The 23386-nt window shown below is 31.8% G+C and overlaps 1 protein-coding gene across 9 annotated transcripts in view; it reads left to right on the forward strand.

The window, feature by feature from the left end:
* The window catches only part of LOC145295954 (multiple PDZ domain protein-like), a 548951-nt gene that overhangs the window by 12491 nt on the left and 513074 nt on the right, over positions 1 to 23386 (forward strand). For all 9 annotated transcript variants that reach the window (XR_013869923.1, XR_013869924.1, XR_013869925.1 and 6 more), the window contains exon 2: positions 11212 to 11232. The gene's annotated coding sequence lies outside the window, so the exon portion shown is untranslated. The remainder of the gene's footprint in view (positions 1 to 11211; positions 11233 to 23386) is intronic.

A 23386-nucleotide genomic window follows, 5' to 3' on the forward strand; every position in this document is an offset into this window, starting at 1 on the left:
TAAAGTTAAAGTACAGAGGTACAAAACACCCTCCCCATGTTAAGAATGGCTTTTTAAATAATAGCGTTATTATTGCAGAATGCAGCACGGATCAATAAGTGCAAAGTGCATGCACTAGTACCCATTTTTGTTTTGTTCATTGATTCCCACGTTTTGTTTTGTTCATTGATTCCCACGTTTTGTTTTTTCTCTTAATATATTCTAAGAAAATAGTTAAAATCGGTGCAAGTCCAGAAATTAACCTATTCAAAAAACAAAAATACTGAAAATTTGATGATGTATGCATTCATCACGAAACTACGATGTCATATTCCAAAAATCACGTAAATTGATCAAGTTTGATTTTTTTTTTAACTTAGAAAATCAAATGTCTCGCTTCGCTATATTTAAAATCTATCATTGGTTTTACGTCCCCTTTAACAAGTAATCTTTTTCAGAAATAGTTAAATAAGCCGTGTAATAGCTACAATTTACTACCAATCGCTAAAAATCCCTAAAATTAAAATTCTATAGATAAAATCAATTAATATGTTTTGGAATATGACAATTTTGTTCCATGACGGATAGTACATCATAAAGATTTTCCGGTATTTGTTTAATTTAATCAAGACATAAAGAAATATTGAAATATATATATATATATATATATATATATATATATATATATATATATATATATATATATATATATATTCTATGTACCTGTTATGGAATTAAAGATTTCACTTAATTTGATCAAGGAAATTTTTTTTTTTAATTTTTTTTTTTACAGCAGAAAATCAAATTTTAATGAAATCAGTCGTATCCTGCCATCTTGCTTATTTCGCGGACGAGGAAGGCGGGGGCTTGTTTTACTGTACACATAAATTCGAAAAAGTTGTCATAAAATAAATATATAACAAATAAATGTTATAAAAGGCAAAATAAGTTACTTTTCTACCCAACTGGGTATGTTTTAGTGTTTATATTTAATGTAACATGTTTATTCAGCTCGAAAAATATACAGTGTTTACATGTTGTATTGGAAAATTTAAAATGGCAGCCAACTCTTTGAGGCGGTAAGTTTAGGAAAATGAGTTATAAATAAAAACCAGACAAAATACTGTTAGAAACTCGCTCAATATATGTTAGCGTGACATAGGCTGACATATATTCGGCGGGGTTTTAACAGTATTTTTTTATTTATAACTCCTTTTCCCACACTTACCGTCTCCGAGAGAGAGAGAGAGAGAGAGTCGGCCGCCATTTTGAATTTTCCAATACATCGGTAAACACTAATGTTTTCCGAGTTGAATAAACATGTTACATTAAATATGAACACTAAAAACATATCCAGTTGGGTAAGAAAGAGAAAAGTAACTTATCTTGCCTTTGATAACATTTATTTGTCTATATTTGTTTTGTTCCAACTTTTTCGAATCTGTGTACAGTAAAATAAACCCGAAAAAGGAATTAACGAAGAACAAAATGAAAAGGATTTAAAAAGGACGGAAACTCTGTAAAAAAAAAAAAAAAAAAAAAAAAATATGAAAAAAAAAAAAAAATGTACCTAGGTATTTTTGTCTGCTCATGTTTCAAAATAATCTCGTCAAATTTTAACAAACTTTAAGCGGTGATTGGAGTTTTCTCTTGCCCCCCCCCTCATCTGCAAAATAGGTAAGACGTCGGGATACGATCGATATTATTAAAATTTGATTTTCCTCTGTAAAAAAAAAAAACAAACAAAAAAAAACTACTTGATCAAATTAAGTGAAATTTTTTATGAGAACTTAATTCCACGTACAATGTGTGTGTGTATATATATATATATATATATATATATATATATATATATATATATATATATATATATATATATATATATATATATATATTAATGTCTTGATTAAACTAAACAAGTGCCGGTTTTCCTGTAGTTTTTAAAATTATGTCGAATTCAAGACTTGCATCATAAAATTTTGAAAATATAATTCCATGAAGAAATATTTATTAAAAAAAAATCTGTTATGTAATAAATACAAAATGTTGAAATCTAAAGCAGATACTTTTTAAGTTTTTAATTATCTGTGCTCTTTCGGTTTTTACTTGGGATTCGGTGAAAACATTTTAATTTATAATTATTTATCATTTGTTTGACCATTTTCTTTAATCTAAAAAAAGTTCTAAGGGAGACAATGCCCCTGATTTTCATAAATTAAAAGTTATCCCCCTTGCTCAATTGGATTTTTTTCAGTGATTAAAGATATTTAATAATATCTAGGCACGACCAAAACGACTTTCTGACAAGTGTATTTCCTTTCTTTCTTTATTGCCTCTAATTTACTTTAGATATTTTCTCTCTAATATTTCCCCCCTCCTCCCTTTCCTTTTTTCCCTCCTCCCCTCTTTATCCATTACTCCCATTCTTTTGGTTTTTTAATATTCATATGTAATAATAATAAAAAAAAAACATTTTTTTCCTTATAATTTATTTTAACTTAAACATCTGAAGATATGAACGGGTAATCTTTATGCCGTTTATTGAAACAAATTGTAATGGATTAAGTTAATATACCCGAACATTGACAACCTGCTACAGAGCACGGGATTGGAAAGTGTTCGAGACATGCAAACTGTCATGCAAGATCGAGTGAACTGGAGAAGCCGTGTAGATTCGGTAGTGAAGGAAGCGAGCGTCTTAAAAAACGATGGAGATGAAGAGAGAGATAATACACCAGAGGTTGAAAATAACATATTTAGCTCTACTAACATATTAAGCACTCTATTCCTTGTTTTTTTGGGGTTTTTTTTATCAAATATACCTCCTAATATATATATATATATATATATAGGGTTTGTATTACTGTACACATAGATTCGAAAAAGTTGTCAAAAAACAAATATATAACAAATAAATGTTATCAAAGGCAAGATAAGTTACTTTTCTACCAAACTGGATATAATTTTCGTGTTTTTATTCAATTTAACATGTTTATTCAGCTCGAAAACCATAGTGTTTAGCGATGTATTCGAAAATTTCAAATGGCGGCCGATTCTCTCTTTAACACGGTAAGTTTGGAAAAAGGTGTAATAAATAATAAACTAGACAAAATACTGTTAGAAATTCGCTCAATATATGTTACCGTGACATAACTTAACATATATTCGGTGGTTTTTAATAGTATTTTGTCTAGTTTATTATTTATAACACCCTTTCCTGAACTTACCGTGTTAACGAGAGAATCGGCCGCCATTTTGAATTTTCCAATACATCGGTAAACACTGTATGCTTTTCGAGCTGAATAAATATGTTAAATTGAATAAAAACACGAAAATTATATCCAGTTTGGTAGAAAAGTAACTTATCTTGCCTTTGATAACATTTATTTGTTATATATTTGTTTTTTGACAACTTTTTCGAATCTATGTGTACAGTAATACAAACCCATATATATATATATATATATATATATATATATATATATATATATCGCTTATGAAAAAAGAATTAAACCCTTCGCCTAATCGTCAACTCGAACATTAAAAATACATGGCTAAATGAGTTTTTTTTTTTTTTTTTTTGCCCTATCCATATCCAGGCCTCCGTAATTTATTTCAAACAATCATTTAATTTTTTTTTTTTAATTTTACTACGCAAGTCTATAGATGGATTTAAAAAGTTGGAATTATTTGAAATTCAGGTATTATATCAGGTTATATTATATTTTTACATATTCTTATAGCAAATCATCCTAAATCTTGTTCAGACAAAAAGAAAAAAAAACCCTAATATTTAAATGTTTTAACGATAAAAAATGGTGGTGAACGGTGTGGTTTTGGAAAATTTAACATTCTATTAAAAATAGGAGAAACCGTTCTGCTTTTCATATGATAAAATTCAGGCTTTTATCGTTTTGGAAAAAAAAAAAGTTGCTCAAGAGTAATGGATTTTAATAAATTTTAATTCATTTAAAAAAAAAAACAAGTACGTGTTTATTTTTCCATTTTTTTTTTTTTTTGGTTGTGCCTAATATCGATTGTCTGGACAGACTAAGTAATTTAAAAAATAAATCATAACATATCTTATTAATATAATACTCTGATCACAAAAATATTAAATAACATGGTATAACAATAACAAATAAATACTGACTAGTCAAAAGCAGTTTGATTTGGAAGCTTAAAGGCAATTTGCATATGAACTGGAAAATTTGACAAAAACTTTTTAGATAGACTAAATAGAAACAAATAGACTGAAAAGAAAAGGTATAACTTAATAGACAGTAGGAATATCTGGCATTACCTGGGTATGAGTGGAGAACTGTGTCTTCCTGCACCCAGCATATTATATTATCAAAATTTATTGTTTTACTTCATAAATATGTTCACCATCATTGTATTCGGTTTAACGTCCGTTGTACATGCTAACATGTGTTGGCTGGCTTTAAGAAATTGAATTCCAAACTTAACCTGTCTCTGGTAAGGTCTTTGTTCATCCCACTTTCTGTAAACTCCATTTTTATCACTTTCATGTTTTTTTTGTTTTTTTTTTTTTAATTATTCTGTGAACTGCACCTGCTACCTTGACTGTCCTACATCTACGGACTCGAGAACATCCATTGATCTTCCAATATGACCATACCAACACAATGTACTGTTTTGCACACATCTCCCTATATTGTCCAGAGTTAATCTTCCTCTGAAGTCATCAGAACTAAGCCTGTGTTTAAAACTCTCATCACACATCCATCATATTTTCTCCATACAACACCTGTCCTCAACCCTCATTTGTCAGGTTTCATCTCCATACACCATCACACTGTGTACATATGCCTGATAGATGCCTCCTTTAGTCGACGGTTGTAATTTGTATGAATTTAATTAGTATCCTAATATTCTGCAAACGTTACTTTCTCGTTGATGTCTAGGTCAAAAATCTGAGACAACCATGGCCAATCAGCAAAAGTTAGCTGTTACCTGACTAAATCAATAATGAGAAACTGCAGGCGATGATTATGATGACAGATACTAGTACTTGTAGCAGTTATCATCCTAGTTGGATTGAGCTGGCTTCCTCCTGAGCATGTGCTACATCTCTAACCATCACCAACCATCCAGTTTCAATGATCGTGGGCTCAGTTGCAGAAAATGGCTAACCACTCCCGATTCCAGTGCTGGAGACAACTACTTAATAAGCCTGATAGTACTGTGGTCGTTCTTAATTGTCGCCCAGGTCTTCAGCTGCCCAGTCAGGTAGAGAAGGTGAAAGAGGACCTTGCAAATGAGCTCACCTTCTGGTCGACAAACTGCATGTTCAAACCATCAGACTTGTTGAAGAAGAACATACGGTGGGTGGGGGGGGGGTGTAGATTTAGTCTTTGATGGAGAGTAGAAAGCGTAACATGATCTCCACAGTGGCAGCTCAATATGATGTGAAGACAGTTGTCAAAGATTTCCAGTTTGTGCAAGTTTGCCAAACTCCTAGAACATGTCTCACAGCCATAGAAAAGGATTTTAAGAATTCAGATGATCAATCATCTTCCTTTCAGTACAGACCAATAAGTCTCCTGTGCGTCATGAGTAAGTTGCTGGAATTTGTGTTAAATAGAGAAGTTATCGAGCACCTCAGAAAAAATGACCTGCTTAGTGACATACACTATGGTTTCTATTCAGCTAGATCTACAGTAGATGTGCTAATGGTTATATTTCATAGGATTAGCAACTCTCTTGAAGGAGGATTCCTTTCTAGGGCAATTGCTCTTGACATATCAAAGGCTTTTGATAGGGTGTGGCATAAAAGTTTATTCCACAAGATCTTCAGTTATGGTATAGCTGGAGATGTCTTTTCAATTATTAAATCATTTCTCTCTGATAGGTTCATAAAAGTAGTGGTTTATGGACAGAAATCAGAAGCTCATAGTATCAATACTGGAGTTAAATAAATTGGCCTCAAATAGTATTTTTTTTTTTTTTGCATACAATGAAATTTCAATTTTTATGTTAATAAAATCCTGACCACTTCTCATGTATGCGTTTTTCACCTCCACATGACCATTACTATTTTTTATTCATTATTAATCAGTAATTCATTGAACAATATCACTGGTGATCTAGGGAAGAGTCTATCAGGCATATCTATGCAGTGTGATTTATAGAAGTGAAACTAGGCCAGTTAGGGTTGAGGACATGTGTTGCATCGAGACAAATAATAGAATGATACAGTGGATGTGTAATGTAAGTCTTTAAGACAGGCTTAGATCTGATAACCTTAGTGGAAGATTTAATCTGGACAGTACAGAGAGATATGTGCAGAACGTGAGATTTCAATTTTAATTGTATGACCATATTGAAAGAATGGATATGAATTCTTAGATTAGTAAATGTAGAAGAGTTGAAGTAGAGGGGTCAGTTAATAAAGAAAGCCAAGAAAAACATGGGAGGAAGTGATAATGGGTTTGAAAGAAAGTGATAAATGAAGACCTAGCCAGAAATCAATTTTTTCATAGCATGTGAAATGAACATTAAAATAAATATAAAGATGAAAAATGTAATCGCATAAGCTACTCAAACTTTTAAAAATTCCTATTTATAAGTATTACTAGCAGTTCAGCTCAGCTTTGCTCGGGCCCTATGTTCATAACTTTATGTGCATATGTATATTAAAATTTTGACTCGTGTCCAGATAACCTACGTCTAAAATTTATAGTGCTTAGACCCGAAATTGGTGGAGGAGTTTGGTAGAGTTTTCAAAGGTTAAATTGTTGAACTTTGACCTCTTAACAGCCAAATCTTCGTCCAAAAACTGATTAAAAAGCTTGCATGTCTGAATACCTTTTATGTAAAATTTTCAAATATTTAGACCCAAAATTTGCTGAATAGTTTGTTAGAGACTGCAAGGTCAAATCTTTTGAATTGATTAAAAAGCTTGCCCTATGTGTGGATACACTTTATATAAAATTTTAAATGTTTAGATCAAGAATTGGTTGAATAATTTGGTAGAGGTCAATTTTTTTTTTAAACTTTGACCCCAGTTTTGACCCCTTAACATTTGTTTTGGGCTCAAATCAAATTAAAAAGTTTGATCCATATTCAAGTAACATACATCTAAAATTTCAAGTGTTTAGACCCAAAATTGGTGGAGGAGTTCGGTAGAGTTTTCAAAGGTCAAATTGTTGAATTTTGACCTCTTGAGAGACAAATTTTTGGTTGAAAACCAATTAAAGATTTTCCCAAATCTTATGTTAAATCTCGAGTCTGTCAACTGAAAATTGGCAGCAGTTTTAGTAGGGAAATATACACATACAGACACTTTCACTTTTATAGACATATAGATTTGATTACTGAATTAAATTCTTGATACATTTTAAATCGGCCATTTTAATGTTTTAATAGTTGAAAGTCCAAAAATTATTAGTCATTTAAAAAAAGATTACTTTCCGACTTAAAAATTTGAAAGCATTTAAACTGTCAAATAGTCATTTCTGACTTTAAAATTCTAAGAAGGTCCTCATATATTAAAAAAAAAAAATGGAAGAAAACCTTAGTTAGCTATTTATGTCTAATTGTATAGAGATTAAAACTACATTATTTGTATTCTTTAGACTACTGTGCGTCATGAGTAAGTTGCTGGAATTTGTGTTAAATAGAGAAGTTATCGACCACCTCAGAAAAAATGACCTGCTTAGTGACATACAGTATGGTTTCTATTCAGTTAGATCTACAGTAGATGTGCTAATGGTTATATTTCATAGGATTAGCAACTCTCTTGAAGGAGGATTCCTTTCTAGGGCAATTGCTCTTGACATATCAAAGGCTTTTGATAGGGTGTGGCATAAAAGTTTACTCCACAAGATCTTCAGTTATGGTATAGCTGGAGATGTCTTTTCAATTATTAAATCATTTCTCTCTGATAGGTTCATAAAAGTAGTGGTTTAGTGGTTGATGGACAGAAATCAGAAGCTCATAGTATCAATACTGGAGTTAAATAAATTGGCCTCAAATAGTATTTTTTTTTTTTTTTTGCATACAATGAAATTTCAATTTTTATATTAATAAAATCCTGACCACTTCTCATGTATGCGTTTTTCACCTCCACATGACCATTACTATTTTTTATTCATTATTAATCAGTAATTCATTGAACAATATCACTGGTGATCTAGGGAAGAGTGTATCAGGCATATCTATGCAGTGTGATTTATGGAACTGAAACTAGGCCAGTTAGGGTTGAGGACATGTGTTGCATCGAGACAAATAATAGAATGATACAGTGGATGTGTAATGTAAGTCTTTAAGACAGGCTTAGATCTGATAACCTTAGTGGAAGATTTAATCTGGACAGTACAGAGAGATATGTGCAGAACGTGAGATTTCAATTTTAATTGTATGACCATATTGAAAGAATGGATATGAATTCTTAGATTAGTAAATGTAGAAGAGTTGAAGTAGAGGGGTCAGTTAATAAAGAAAGCCAAGAAAAACATGGGAGGAAGTGATAATGGGTTTGAAAGAAAGTGATAAATGAAGACCTAGCCAGAAATCAATTTTTTCATAGCATGTGAAATGAACATTAAAATAAATATAAAGATGAAAAATGTAATCGCATAAGCTACTCAAACTTTTAAAAATTCCTATTTATAAGTATTACTAGCAGTTCAGCTCAGCTTTGCTCGGGCCCTATGTTCATAACTTTATGTGCATATGTATATTAAAATTTTGACTCGTGTCCAGATAACCTATGTCTAAAATTTAAAGTGCTTAGACCCGAAATTGGTGGAGGAGTTTGGTAGAGTTTTCAAAGGTTAAATTGTTGAACTTTGACCTCTTAACAGCCAAATCTTCGTCCAAAAACTGATTAAAAATCTTGCATGTCTGAATACCTTTTATGTAAAATTTTCAAATATTTAGACCCAAAATTTGCTGAATAGTTTGTTAGAGACTGCAAGGTCAAATCTTTTGAATTGCTTAAAAAGCTTGCCCTATGTGTGGATACACTTTATATAAAATTTTAAATGTTTAGATCAAGAATAATAATTTTAAATGTTTAGATCGAGAATAATTTGGTAGAGGTCAATTTTTTTTTTAATTTTGACCCCAGTTTTGACCTCTTAACATTTGTTTTGGGCTCAAATCAAATTAAAAAGTTTGATCCATATTCAAGTAACATACATCTAAAATTTCAAGTGTTTAGACCCAAAATTGGTGGAGGAGTTCGGTAGAGTTTTTTCAAAGGTCAAATTGTTGAATTTTGACCTCTTGACAGACAAATTTTTGGTTGAAAACCAATTAAAGATTTTCCCAAATCTTATGTTAAATCTCGAGTCTGTCAACTGAAAATTGACAGCAGTTTTAGTAGGGAAATATACACATACAGACACTTTCACTTTTATAGACATATAGATTTGATTACTGAATTAAATTCTTGATACATTTTAAATCGGCCATTTTAATGTTTTGTTAATAGTTGAAAGTCCAAAAATTATTAGTCATTTAAAAAAAGATTACTTTCCGACTTTAAAATTTGAAAGCATTTAAACTGTCAAATAGTCATTTCTGACTTTAAAATTCTGAGAAGGTCCTCATATATTAAAAAAAAAAAATGGAAGAAAACCTTAGTTAGCTATTTATGTCTAATTGTATAGAGATTAAAACTACATTATTTGTATTCTTTAGACTACTGTCTTGAGTGTCATTTTCACGTTTCGATCGATGTAACCTCAGATCTTTTTCAGATGTATCTTGTCGAACTTGGGGAATATTTCTGTCAAACTCTGGAATCTGAACAGAATTTTGAATGGAGCCTTTTATTTAATCCATGGATGCTCTTGTTCCGTCAGCCATAACTGGATAGAAGTCCTAAGTAATTCACACTTGTATTTTTCAGTCACCCACACTAATACAAAAAACCAATCCTCTCTCAAAAATTCAGAAACATAAAACTACATTACCTTAAGAAAAACAAAATTAGCTATAGTTTTAAGAATTTGGTTCAATTAATAATTTAATGACAAATAATTTGTTAATGACAAATAATTTAAATAACAATAATTTGGTAATGACAAAAAATTTGGTAAGAAAGCATTGAAATTTTATACCAAATTCTTTACCATTGACTTTTTTTTTTTCTTTTTTTTGATAATTTATTAAGTAATTATTGGAAAATATATTTTTAATTGCAACGTTTTTGTTTTTAAATTTGTTTACTTTGATTAAAAAATTTTGTGTAAGCATTTTAAAACAAAAATAACAAATATTAAAGTTAAATAAAATACATTAGTCTTATTTTAGGATGACAAATATAATTAAAATCCAAACTGTCACATGCCGTTTATACTATTGAGCAATGTTAATACTCCCACACTGTTCCTCATCTTTTGGCTAATAATCATTCATGTTTCATTAACTTTTTTGCTTGAGTGGCTTTTGGCCTTCAGTGGTGACCTCAATACTAAAAGAAAAAATATTATTCAAACTACGGGAGAAAAAAATAACAGTTAAATAGGTGAGATATTACAAAGGTCTCAATAGTACAATTGAACAAGGTTTTCGTTTAAATGTTTCATTAATGAATAAATATAATTGAAATAAACTTAATAAAAATACCCTGTTGATTTTTATTTATTTATTTTATCTTAGTATATTTTGTAGAATTACAGGATTATTATCGAATCCCCCCCCCCTTTTGCAAAGAAAAAAGTACCACTCAGCTGTTTGTATGACGGTATTCATATTTCAATTAGTGCACTAAAAGTTAAATTGCAAGAATTAATCTGTTTAAAAACAATTTTTTTCTTTCATTTATATTTTGCATTTACCTTTTCTCATCTTCCCTTTAATCTAACATTTTCAGTTAGACTTAAATAGCATTTAAGCTGGCAAATCAAATGTCTTACAAGCTAATTTTCATTTGTTATTGTTGTACCATATTCATGGTAATATAACATACAACTTATTTTTAAAATTACATAATTCAGTCCATATAACTGATATGATACATTTTTTTCTTTTAAATAATCACCTAAAAATAAAAATAAACATCAGCAACAATTTTAAATGGAAGAATCTAATAGTTTTTTTTTTTGTTTTTTTTTTTTACCTTCAGTTTAAAAAGGTGCCATCAAATAAAGACTAAAATGAGTTCACTGTATCCTGGACAACACCAGGTTAAGTACAATTAGTTTAATATATTTCTTTAATTCTGTGAAATAATGATTTTTATTTATTCTTTTACAGATTTCAACAATTGACTCCTATGTAAGTGTACAATTTTTTTAACATTTATTACTTCAATATCATTATCTCTTTTAATAATCCTCTTTCCCAATTAGACTGATTTACTATTACTTCAACTCAATACTATTATTTTTGATTGTAATGATATTAAAATCTTTTATTGTATCCAGAAATTTTTCTTACCATTTGTGTAATTTCTTATTGAGATGCAAAATCTATATTTCAACTTTTTCAAAAGAAAATTCGGTTCTTGTCCAGAATTGCCCTTACATCAAAAAAAAAAAAAAAAAAAAAAAAAAAATGCATGATGTCATACTCACAATTAAATGAATGTTCCAAAAATCATGTTAATTGGTAAAGTAGTTTTATTTTTAAAAAGAAAATCAAATGTTAGGAGTAAACAAAGAGACTGTTTTGCCTGCCATTTTAAAAAAATCCCAAAACAGAATTCAACAATAATGCATGATTTATGCTGTAATGTCTATGAATTCTCATTAATCTCTTAAAAATGATTTTCTTTATAAAAATAAAATTACTTGATCAATCTACATAATTTTTGGAATATGATACTTTCATTTTGTCATGGATATATTTCTTTGTTTGTTTTTAAAATAGGAAGAATTTCATGTCTTTAGCCAGGTTTTCATTTATTCCTTTCTCTCAAATCCATCCTTATCACTTAACCCCATGTTTTCCTTAGCCTTCCCCCATCTAACACTAGGTATCCCAAACCAAAATTTTATTTTTATCATATCTAAAAAAAAGTAATGTGGGCATGTAGATCTTTGTAAACCATTTACAAAAATACCAAATTTATCTTGGTAGGTCAATTAGCCATCAAGTTATGATCATTCAAAGTTTGTCGGAAAGTTGAAATTTGCTATCGTGGCCGAGAAGCCAAATTTCATAGTCTATAACTAAAAATGTAAGCTACTAACAAGTGAAAAATCCTTATAAATGTAATGTCATCTTGTAGTAGATGAAAATTAATACAAATTTAGGTAATAAATATTAGATGAAACCAACTTAAACACTAGGCAAAATCCCTCTATCAACGCGAAAACAGTGAAAATACGACACGGAAATGCAACTTTAACTGTTCATATCAATTTCATTTTAATAGCTAATGTATTGAATCTTCTTAGTATGATTCAAAACACATTAGAGATCAAGATAATTCTTTCTTTTAATTATAAATTGATAAAACCACTCAATTGTGGACCATGTAAAAGCAGTCAAACAAGCAATTTTGTAAAAAGGGCAAAAAAGGTTAAAAAAATGAGTCAAGAGTATACGCTACTGAAATTGCTGTAAAAATGTAACCATTGGTGGTAGAAGCTTGAAACTTTGCAACTTTACTAATTTTGGGGTGAGGAATTCAAAAAAATGGTTGCCTTGTTTCTAATAACAAAACTTTTTGCCACAGAAATACTTTTACTTTGGGAAATTTACACTCGCCAAAAAAGCACCGACGGCAATAATATTTAGAAATATTTTATACAAAAAAAAGGCACAAATCATTTTTTTTAAACATTGAAAAACTTTCAACTTAAAAAACAAGTAAGAAAGATATTTTAGGTCTTACTACAATTCCTTTCTTATCGATCTTCTCTCAGAATTCTTTCATAGGCTTCTGCTATGGTAGATATCTCAGGAACCCTCCAAATCCTACCATCACTTGAAACTGGCATTACCTCAAAATCCCATCTGTAGACAAATGCTGACTCTACTTGTGCAATGTCATCTGATAAAGGCCATCGAAAATAATCTTTTCTACATTTTGTTTGCATTAAAAATTTTACTACAGCGCTGGATGCAGATATAATATCAATGACTTGGCCAATGTAAAAGTTGGTGTCATAGTAGACAGCTACCCATTGTCCTTGATGTTCATAACTGAAGATATCCTGAGATGGATCTTCATCACAACTGCAGGAGTTATCTGAATGTTCAGCAGATTCACTTAGGGAAGACATTTTTTGTTGCTTTGGTGGAGGTGGAGATGAATCAATTGGATTTCTTTTCAAGTAGTCAGAGAGAGCAGCTTCCAGTTGAACTTTATTTCCACTGGTGTTGATTTTGACACCTAAAACAACCTTGAGGTATCTCAATTGGTCTTTGAGTGCTTCCAAACCACTTTCTGAAATTTTTTTTATCTGTTTATCAGACTTCACTGGACCACCATGCTTAATAACAGAGTTAATAATTCTCTCTTTCTCAGCAGCAGCTTGACGTTCTTTTTTCTTCTTTAATCTTTCATTTGGTGCAATTTTTTCTTGGACACGAAGTTTCACAAGGGCTTCTTGTTGTGCATGTTTTTGTTCCAAATGTTTTGCATGTTTTCTGGAGATGCTCAAAATGGATTGCCTCTTTGTTGATGGTATTACTTCCAACCAAGCTGTTGTCCAATTGCGCTTAAGCATATTTGAAGATGATCGATTATGTAGTGATGCATGTCGTTTTGTTTGCATGCTAAAATCTAAATCTCCAAAGGCATGCTCACCTGACAGATTTGTTAAAGGGCAGCTAGCTCTTCAAGACATCTGTCGTCTCCTGATCTACATCTTTTCCAAAAGCACCTCCTTCTAAAAAGTCATGCAACTGGTGCTTAGTGACAATGAGGAACTTACTGAGTATCTTGCGCAAACATTCTAAAACAAGTTCAGGGGCTGTGAGACTAATACAGAGAGGCACATTGCCTTCCTCAAAGAATTCCCCATTAAATACACCTTTACAGTCAGATTTTAATAACAACTGGGGATTGTTGATCCAGCATTCTAAACTTAGAGCCATTTTCTTGATATGGTGATGGAAGTCAACATACTGAACAGTGCTGTTAACAAGTTTCCAGAAAGGTTTGGTCAAATTAATGTTCAGCAAACCAACTGCAGCAAGTAGGGAATGTAGTCTCTCCTCAGAAATGTCAGCCAAAACACTCTGTAATTTCATATTGCAAGACGTTGCAAACACAGATAAAAATACTTTTATGTGCTCTTTATGGTGATATATTCCCAGGGCATTTTCAAATAGAGAATTAAACCTATTTGCCCGATAACTTGTGATTTGAGATTGGTACCCTTCTTTGCTGCAGAATGCCAGCCATTCTGTCCTGCAACCACTTTTATTGTTTATGAGTGTATGTACGGGTGACGACAAAAAAAAAAAAATTAATATGCGTTCTGTCACAATTTCTGTTAATGCTGACATAAAAAGTTTTTATGTAATTATTTTCAAATTTTAGGACAAAATAATTTAATATATTTGCTAATATATAGCCTTGGAACTGAGTTTTTATATTTAGTCAATTTTTTTCTACAAAGCATAAATGTTGACATGTTTTACGAATCCAAAACAAAGAAACAAAAAATTAGTAAATAAATAATGCTTATTTTAAGTAATTTATTTTAAATAATTTTTTTTTAATTCTCTTTTTTTTTTTTTCATAATTACAAAAACTTATGTTTCTGAACAATAACAAAAACATATACTTTATCGTCATAAGTCACTAGCCGAACGTTTTGTTTATGGAATTTAATTAAAATAATTTAACAATGCTAAAGTTTATCCAACCGAAAAAAATAAAAGTTTCCGTCAGTCCCACACAACTAAAAATGTTTTGTACACGGTTTTATTAATTAATTTAATTAAAATAATCTAACAATGCTGAAGTTTATCCAACCGTAACCGAAGGAGAAAGCGATGAAAGAACATGAAAGTTTGAAAAAAGCTATAGAAAATAAACTGGCATTATTTTTTAAATTGTAAATTTTCATTTTTTTTAATGACGTTCTAAAAATATTAATTAAAAAAAATATCTTTCTATAACTTTTAAATAATAAAGAAAAAACAAACTCACCTAAGAACTTTGGTAAGTCCATAAGTTGTTTGTTTATGTTTTTATGTTCAGTCAGTACGTTGTGCTGCTGTGTGGCTACTGGCTAGCTGACAGTTGATAATTGGTCTCTCTGGCATTAAGTTGAAAATCTTTGTAGGTACCTCAACTTTTATTAGTGTGTGATCCTTGATTTATGGGGCCATAAACATGACACCAACAGATTATTAAAGAGGAGATATTCCTCTACAAAACGGTGCCTTTTTCCGAATTCTTACTATAAAATTTCTTTCATGTTTCTTTCACTGAAGTTTTCAAGTTGGATTTTTTTTTTAGAAAAACCACTTATAACCTTTTAATAACCTCACCATGTTATTAAGTGACCTTTTTTCTTTAAAATGATACCATTTTTATATACTTAGAGACTCACTATGAAGCGCAACAAATTTGAAAAACATCAACATTTTTTTTGTGTAAAAAAATAAAGCGACATTTACCAAAATTAGAGGCATAACTTGAAAAATCCTGAAAAAAAAAAAACTATTAAAGACACAAGAAAAAGAATTATATATCTATAAAGACAAAAGATTAAATTTTATTTAAATCAAAACCATATCAAAATAACCCAAAAAACAAACGAGATATCGCAGGGAAATTTTACTTTATTTACTAGTTTTCGCACCTAAACTAGGCCAGTTTGGGATACCTACTAACACTGCTATCTTGACCGTTCTACATCTACTAACTCAAGAACTCTAATCCATTCTTTCAACCTGGTCATGCCATTGTGGCCGGACTTCCATGCTCAGGTCAAGCAACTGACCTCTAACTTCCTTCAGAAACTGTGGCTCGTGATGTCTAGTCATCCAGGAAACCTCCACATTAATTCTCAACGCCTCTGTGTAGTATTCTGCTGAAAAGCAAAAACCAGGCTTGCATGCACCGAAAAGAAGACAGACAATCGGGATTTCTATCTACTAAAAATTAATTTCACAAAAATTACAGATCTTTTTTACATATATACAACGTCAGTTATTAACACATTTTAAGTTCGCAAATCTCTCTCTTCGTCACTGGATGGCACTCAGGCGGATGGAGAGGGGGTCGTGGAGCGGTTTGGGGAGTTGATTTCTTCTCGAGATTTCAGCGCAAATCTGTCTGTATTCGAGCGAGTATTGGCTTTTATAGTAAGGTCACAGGTTGGGATAGACGGTCCACCCAACCAATCAGCGATACGTTTCCTGGGGATTTCCAAACCTAAATTGCGTGTGTGCAGTTCAGCCATAGTCTAGAGTTTTGCAATCTGAGACCAAAATGAAATCATCCTCCCACGACCTGGGACGTTAAAACCTATCATTCAGAAAGCCAGTCTGAACGAGTGTTTTTCTAGGTTAGCAAGTACAATTCTCGTTCAACAATAAAATATATATCTGGCTTTAACAATAAAGGAAATATATATCTATATATTTTAATTCAAGTATTTTTGATATTTGCCGTTGTCTGGGATTCAATTAGACAATCTTAGTATATTCACCCGGTCTTTCTCAGGTCTCAGGGGGGTCACAACCTCCCCAATGGGGAGCAATTCGCTCTCTCAAGACAATCACGTCACACCATCAAAGTCTGGATTTATATGGATTTCGACTTGCAATATTATGTAATGGGTGGTATTAAGATGACGTATGTATTATTCTTTGGCGTTGACTGTTCGTATTAGGAAGAGTCTTAGCGTGTTATCGAGACAGTCTTAGGAGTGTTCATGTTATTGAGTGTTGTGAGATGCTCATATTATATATATTCATTGTGAGTGTTCATATTGTTGAGAGATGGAGACATTGGTGAGATATAGAGACAGGGTACATATAAAGAGAGAGACAGTTCTGTATATATATATAATAGACAGTGTACATGTTACTACAAGAGCACCAAGCCTGTAATTCAACTAGAAGAGATTTTTGAATATCTTGATAGATAGGGTGAGAGATAGTTTGACAGTTGTACATATAATATAAACACGTTACCTTTCTCGTTGTAATGATGAACACAGAAAGACGGCAATTATAAAAAACATGATGATCGTTTATTCTTCGACCGGTCGGAAATGATTCTCGCCTCCCAGAAGGTGCCTTGACTCTAACCAAGAATCGGTCTGAACCTCTCTGCTTCTCTGATCTGACTCTCTTCTCTGGCTTCTCCTAAGTGACTGATTCTCATTCTGACTTATCTAACTAACTTCATAACTCATGACCAAGCACGTGCCTCTCAGAACACATGGCATGACATGTCGCCGTGTTTCAGCATGCATTGTGTTAAGTTTTGAGACATTGTGTTGAACAAAGATGGCGGCGTAGTTCAGATCAGTAACCAAGATGGCGACCAAGAATCAAATGCGGTCCGTGGTGTAGCAAACGGCGAACTGATTGAATCCAAAATTCGACAATTTTTATAATAATTTTGCGACGTTTTCATTGATTGTTTAGCACAGCCGTTGGTTATAAAAATGATTGGTGAATCCATTCGTCTCATACCCCCATTACAAGTCAAAAACTTTTTACACACCCCCTTTTTTGATATAATGGAAAAATCCTTTGGATTCAATTTTGGTTTCATTTGAGAAAAATAAATGAACAAAGAAAAATAAACCAATAAAATAATTGTTTTTTTTTTTTTCTTTTTCTTCTTCTGGTTTTATGGGAATTTGTCTTTATTCTCATCGGTCAAAAAGAATTATTAATATATTGGTATAATGTGTTCAAAAAGAAGCCATTTTTTTTTTTTTTTTTTTTTTTTTTGATACATATAAAAATAAACACTTCAAATATATATAAACATACAAATAGAATACTTTTCAAATACATATAAACATATGCACAAAAATTCACAAATACACATTTTTTGTTTTAACAAATGTTTGCCCCCCCACCCAAAAAAAAAAAGAGATACAAAAAGAACTATTTGACAAATAGGAAGTTTACAAAAGGGTTTTAACAAGTATTTTTTTTTTTTTTTTTTTTTTTTTGTAACAAAAACTGGAAACATTATGTTAGGTATTAATTGGTTAATTTGATTAGTAAGGTAGAAATGGTACCAGTTTAACGTCGTGCCCGGGACAATTTACAATTTTTTTTTGTGTGTGATTTTAACTGTCCATGCTTCTCCTTTTCGGGTTTTGAAAAGAAATTTATTGATAATTAAATTCCAAAAAGTTTGGTTATAAAATGTATTAATTTTATTCTTTTTATAGGTTTAGTGAAAATGTCGGCTATATTATTCTCAGACGTCACATAAGTAAGAGTGATAGATTTTTTTCTTATTTCATCCCTTATAAAATGATATCTGATATCAATATATTTTATACCGAGGAACCATGACAGTCGTCCAAGATCAGCCATTTTAAATTATTTAATTCATTTTTAACATCTCTTAAAGTGTTGTCATAGTTTGAGGCGAGTAATATATCGTCAACCCCAAAAAACAAAATCAATAATTTATTACCTACATTTTTGGTATACATTCACGCGTCTATGGGACATTGTTTGAATTCCTGTTCTATTAAATAATTATGGAGTGTTAAATTCCAATTGTGTGCACTTTGTTTTAGTCCATATAACGATTTATTTAATTTCCACACACAATTTTTATTTTTCATTTTAAATCCCTCTGGAAGGTAAATGTAGATTTCACAGTCAATCGGAGCATTTAAATAAGCATTTTTTACATCTATGTGATGCATTTTTAAATTGTATTGAGTGGCAAGTTGTAATAAAATTCTAATTGTCATTAAATTTGTCGTTGGTGAAAATGTTGCACAATATTCCATTCCAGGAAGTTGTGAGAAAAACCCGAGCGTGAAGAAATTATATTTTTATCTGTTGGTTTTGCCACTATTTCGCATGTGTTATTTTCAGATAAAGCTTTCAATTCGGATATCATAGCTTGTTCCCATTCTTGGTGATTTTGTGAATTAATCACTTCATTATAACTTTCCAGTGCGCTGTTCAACGAATAACAGTAATCCACGGCGTAATCTTGTATCTTTTCAATTTGTAAGAAGTCTGGCCTTTTTCGCTCCCTTATTGGGTATCGACGTGTCTGGTTACTATTTTCGTCAGAAGTACTGTAATTGTCGTCGTTATTAATATTTTCATTGTGATCGATTAAGATGCTAGGCAATATTTCACATTTTTTCATTCACTGGATAGCCATTTTTTAAATTTAATGTATCATTGAATTTTACACATCTAATCCTTTTTATGGCATTTTTAGCTGCAAAGTAGATTAAGTATGCCGGACTATTTTTATTGTAACCTACGAAAGTACCTTTTTCGCTTTTAGTATTTAGTTTACTGGTGTTTTCTATAAATGCAAAACAATCAGAACCAAATGGATGCATTCTGTTCATTTTAGGTTTTACACCGCAAAACGCTTCATACGGCATTTTTCCTAGCCTCTTATTGAACAATCTATTTCTGATATATGCTGCTGCCATTAAAGCGTATGTCCATAAACTATGCGCTAATTTCGATTTGATAAGTAGGCATCTTGTCATCTCAAAAAGGGTTCGCCATGCTCTTTCAGCTGTGCCATTTTGGAAGGGGGAGTACGGCGCCGATTTCTTGTGTTTAATATAGTGGTTAATTAATAGAAGTTCAAAGTCTTTACTAGTAAATTCAGTCCCATTGTCTGAGCGAATACATTTTACTGAACAGTACTGGGCAACATCAGCTAAATATTTCTTAGTGGCGAGGATAGTGTTGGATTCGTTTTTTAGAAAATAAACCATAATTAAACCGGAAAAATCATCAATAAAGTTCAAAACATACCTTAGATTGTTTCTCCCCATCGGGCTGATCGGACCTGCTAAGTCACAATGCACAAGTGAGAGAATTTTTGTAGCTTTTTTGTCTGGCGTTCAGCTTATATCTTTTGTCATTTTAACCTGTGCACACTCATCACAATTTGGGAAATCATCTGAAGGTATTATTTTCATGCCTTCGACTACATTTGGTAATTTTTTATTATCAGCTGTATTGCAGTGTCCTAGAATTTTATGCCATGTTTCCAAGTCGTGACAGGCAGTTTTTGAGGGAACCATACTTTTTAAATAATATAGTCGGCCATTTTCTTTAATGTCAAATACAGTTCCATTGGGGTATGTCAATTTTGATGTATTTTGGCCAAATTGTATATTCCCTCCTTGTTTAATTGCAGCCTGCACGGAAAATATGTTTTGCTTAAATGTAGGTATGAACAAAGCATTTTTTAGAATACAGTTACAGATTTCACCTTTGTTATTTTTTAGGTAAATTTTAGCATCGCCTCTTTTCAAGACTATATCATTTATTTGACTACCGTAGGCAAGTTCGACAAAATGACTTTGAGGATTAAAGTTTGAACCAAAATTAATAAAATCAGATTCCTTGGTGATAACGTGCGCTGTAGCACCACAGTCTACAAGGAGATTTTTACCGTTTGTGGTATTGTCAAAGTTACATGTGAATAGAAATGTATGTTCTTCCTCAAAGTTCTCAACGTTTTTTACAGAGTCCATTTTAGAGCGTTTATATCGACATTGGAAACTTTTGTGGTTGAGTCGTCCACAATTATAGCAGATAATTTTATTCTTTTTCTTGGGAAAATTACTTTTGGAGAATGTGTTGTGGTGAGATGCGTAATTTGGTGGTGTCTGCTTTCGAGAAGCATTTTTGAACTTCATAATATTGCTGGAGTTATTATTGTCCACGAGCATACGATTAGTCTCTTCGTAACTGCGCAATGCCACTTTAAATTCGCTGAAATTTATGGGTTTGTCTTTCTGAGTTATAACAGTTGTAAATGGTTTAAAATCGGCTGGAAGTTCCTTGAGGGTCATTGATATCAACAAGCTATCGCATTATTTCACCTGAGAGTTTTAAGGCATTGGCGGTTGTTTCTGCCCTTATGACTTAGTCGGTAATCGTTTCATCCTCGTTACGTTTCAAAGAGGTTAATTCTGTATATAGGGATATTATTTTCGGTTTCCCTTTTGATAAATAATGTTTTCGTAATATGTTCAATGCTTTCTTCCCATCATCCAATGCGTCTCTTATAATCAGAGACAGACTTCTATCGTCTAAACATTGTATCAGTTCTGCAAAAACAGTCGCGTTTTTTTCGAGAAATTTGGGTTCGTTTGGATTCTGTTATAGATTGTATGACTTTGTGTAGTTTTCGAATCCTTAGATATCCCAGAAATTTTACCTGCCACAATTCGAATTTAGATTCCGATCCGTCAAAGAAAAGACAGTGGCTGGGCTCATAACTTGTTAAGTTTTCAACATTGTGTTGAACAAAAATGGCGGCGTAGTTCAGATCAGTAACCAAGATGGCGACCAAGAATCAAATGCGGTCCGTGGCGTAGTTAACGTCTTAAGTTCTGAGATATTATGTTGAATAAAGATGGCGGCGTAGTTCAGATCAGTAACCAAGATGGCGGCGTAGTTCAGATCAGTAACCATGATGGTGGCGAAGAATTAAATGCGGTCTGTGACGTAGCAAACGGCGAACTGATTGAATCCAAAATTCGACAATTTTTATAATAATTTTGTGACGTTTTCATTGGTTGTTTAGCACAGCCGTTGGTTATAAAAATGATTGGCGAATCCATTCGTCTCATACCCCCATCACAAGTCAAAAACATTTTACACATTATTATTCACATGTTTCTTACAAAGCCGACCCTCTAACCTAATTTTCGTAACCCACTTTACAAATAACATTTTCTATTGCCCGTTTTTAAATTCCTTATTTTAATTTTCATTTTTATAACAGAAACAAAATTCATCATTACATTTCTTTTTCAATAAACAGATATCTAAGTATTTTGTGTGAGCTAAACAATTGCAATTCCACATTCCTTATTTTCAATAACATTCTGTATTTATTTTAACTTATGATTGGAATTCTCAATTCCAAATCTAGCTTCGCAAGTTCGAATCCTTGACTATCCTATTTCATATTTACATTTAACTAATTCCCTATTTTTCTACTTACATGAAAAGGGGACAGCCCTTATCATGTAACAGCAAGATCAACAGTTGATAGCATAGGATCAGTGAATTGATTGATGAGGACTCTGTTTCTAAAGCAAAAGCTCTTGACATGTTAAAGGTCTTTGATAAGCTTTAGCACAAAAGTTCATTTCAAAAGCTTGCTAGCTATCAAATATCTGGAAATGTCTTAAAATCCTTTCTTCATGACAGGTTTATAAAAGTAGTTGATGAGCAGGAGTCCAAAGCACATAGTATCAACTTTGGTGTATCTGAGGGATTCATTCTGAACCAACACTTCTTCTAATCTTCGTTAGTGATTTCCTAGTGTAGATGATATAGTAATCTATGGCAACACTTTGAAGAGCATTAATGATCAAGATCTTTTTGAGTTTTCTTTTTTCCTTCCAATCTGGAGCACATCATGCAATGAGGAAAAGATGGCTGGTTACTTATAATATGTCTAAAACCAAGTTTCTCTCCTTTCACCACCTATACTCAAATCATCACTTTGTCCTGATTGAAATGAATGACTCTCTCCTTGAATAAGCCTCCTGCCTTGATAAGCTTCTTGGACCGACCTTCACTCCAGACTTCAAATTAAAGACTTACATCAAATCTATAGCTAAGGTTATTTAGAAAAATAGTTGGAGAATTCTATTGCTGCAGAAAGTATCTCTCTACTGATGCAATCCTCTACCTGTATAAAAGTCAACAATATCTTAAGATGGAGTACAGTTGTCACATCTGGGTAAATGCCACTAACAGCAGCCTTTCTTTTCTTGATGGAATACAAAACCAACTTAGCAATCTAGTGGGAGATGTCTTCTCTTCCCTACAACCACTTCTTCATAAAAAAAAGAGGTTCCTAGTGTTTTCTTTACTCTATTATTTCCATGGTAAGTGGTCCAATCTATGGTTTCCCATCTCGAAAAAACAATAACACACAAAAGGAAAGACTTGTACCGCCAAAACGACAGTAAATAATTTTCCTTTCTTCCCTGTATACGTAAAACTTAAAGGAACATCCATGAGCAATTTTTTTCCCTCCAAGGAACTACAAATTTGTGAAACACGATACCATGGGGCTGCTTCCCAACTGATTACAATATGGTCGTTCCCAAGTCCAATGTTAACAAATTCTTGTTGAGAAATTCTTTTTAATAATCAAATTTTACAGATTTTTTTTTACATAGGAGTCACCACTTACCAAGGCTTGAAGGCCACTCGAAGATAAGGGTTAAAAAGTATACAGTAGTCAATGGGATAATATCATAGTAACCATTGCAGTGTAAATTTGGTAAATTGGATTACT

Source organism: Euprymna scolopes, chromosome 16 (assembly GCF_053919585.1).
Source record: "Euprymna scolopes isolate OS-2025 chromosome 16, ASM5391958v1, whole genome shotgun sequence".
In the NCBI taxonomy this organism is placed as follows: Eukaryota; Metazoa; Mollusca; class Cephalopoda; order Sepiida; family Sepiolidae; genus Euprymna; species Euprymna scolopes.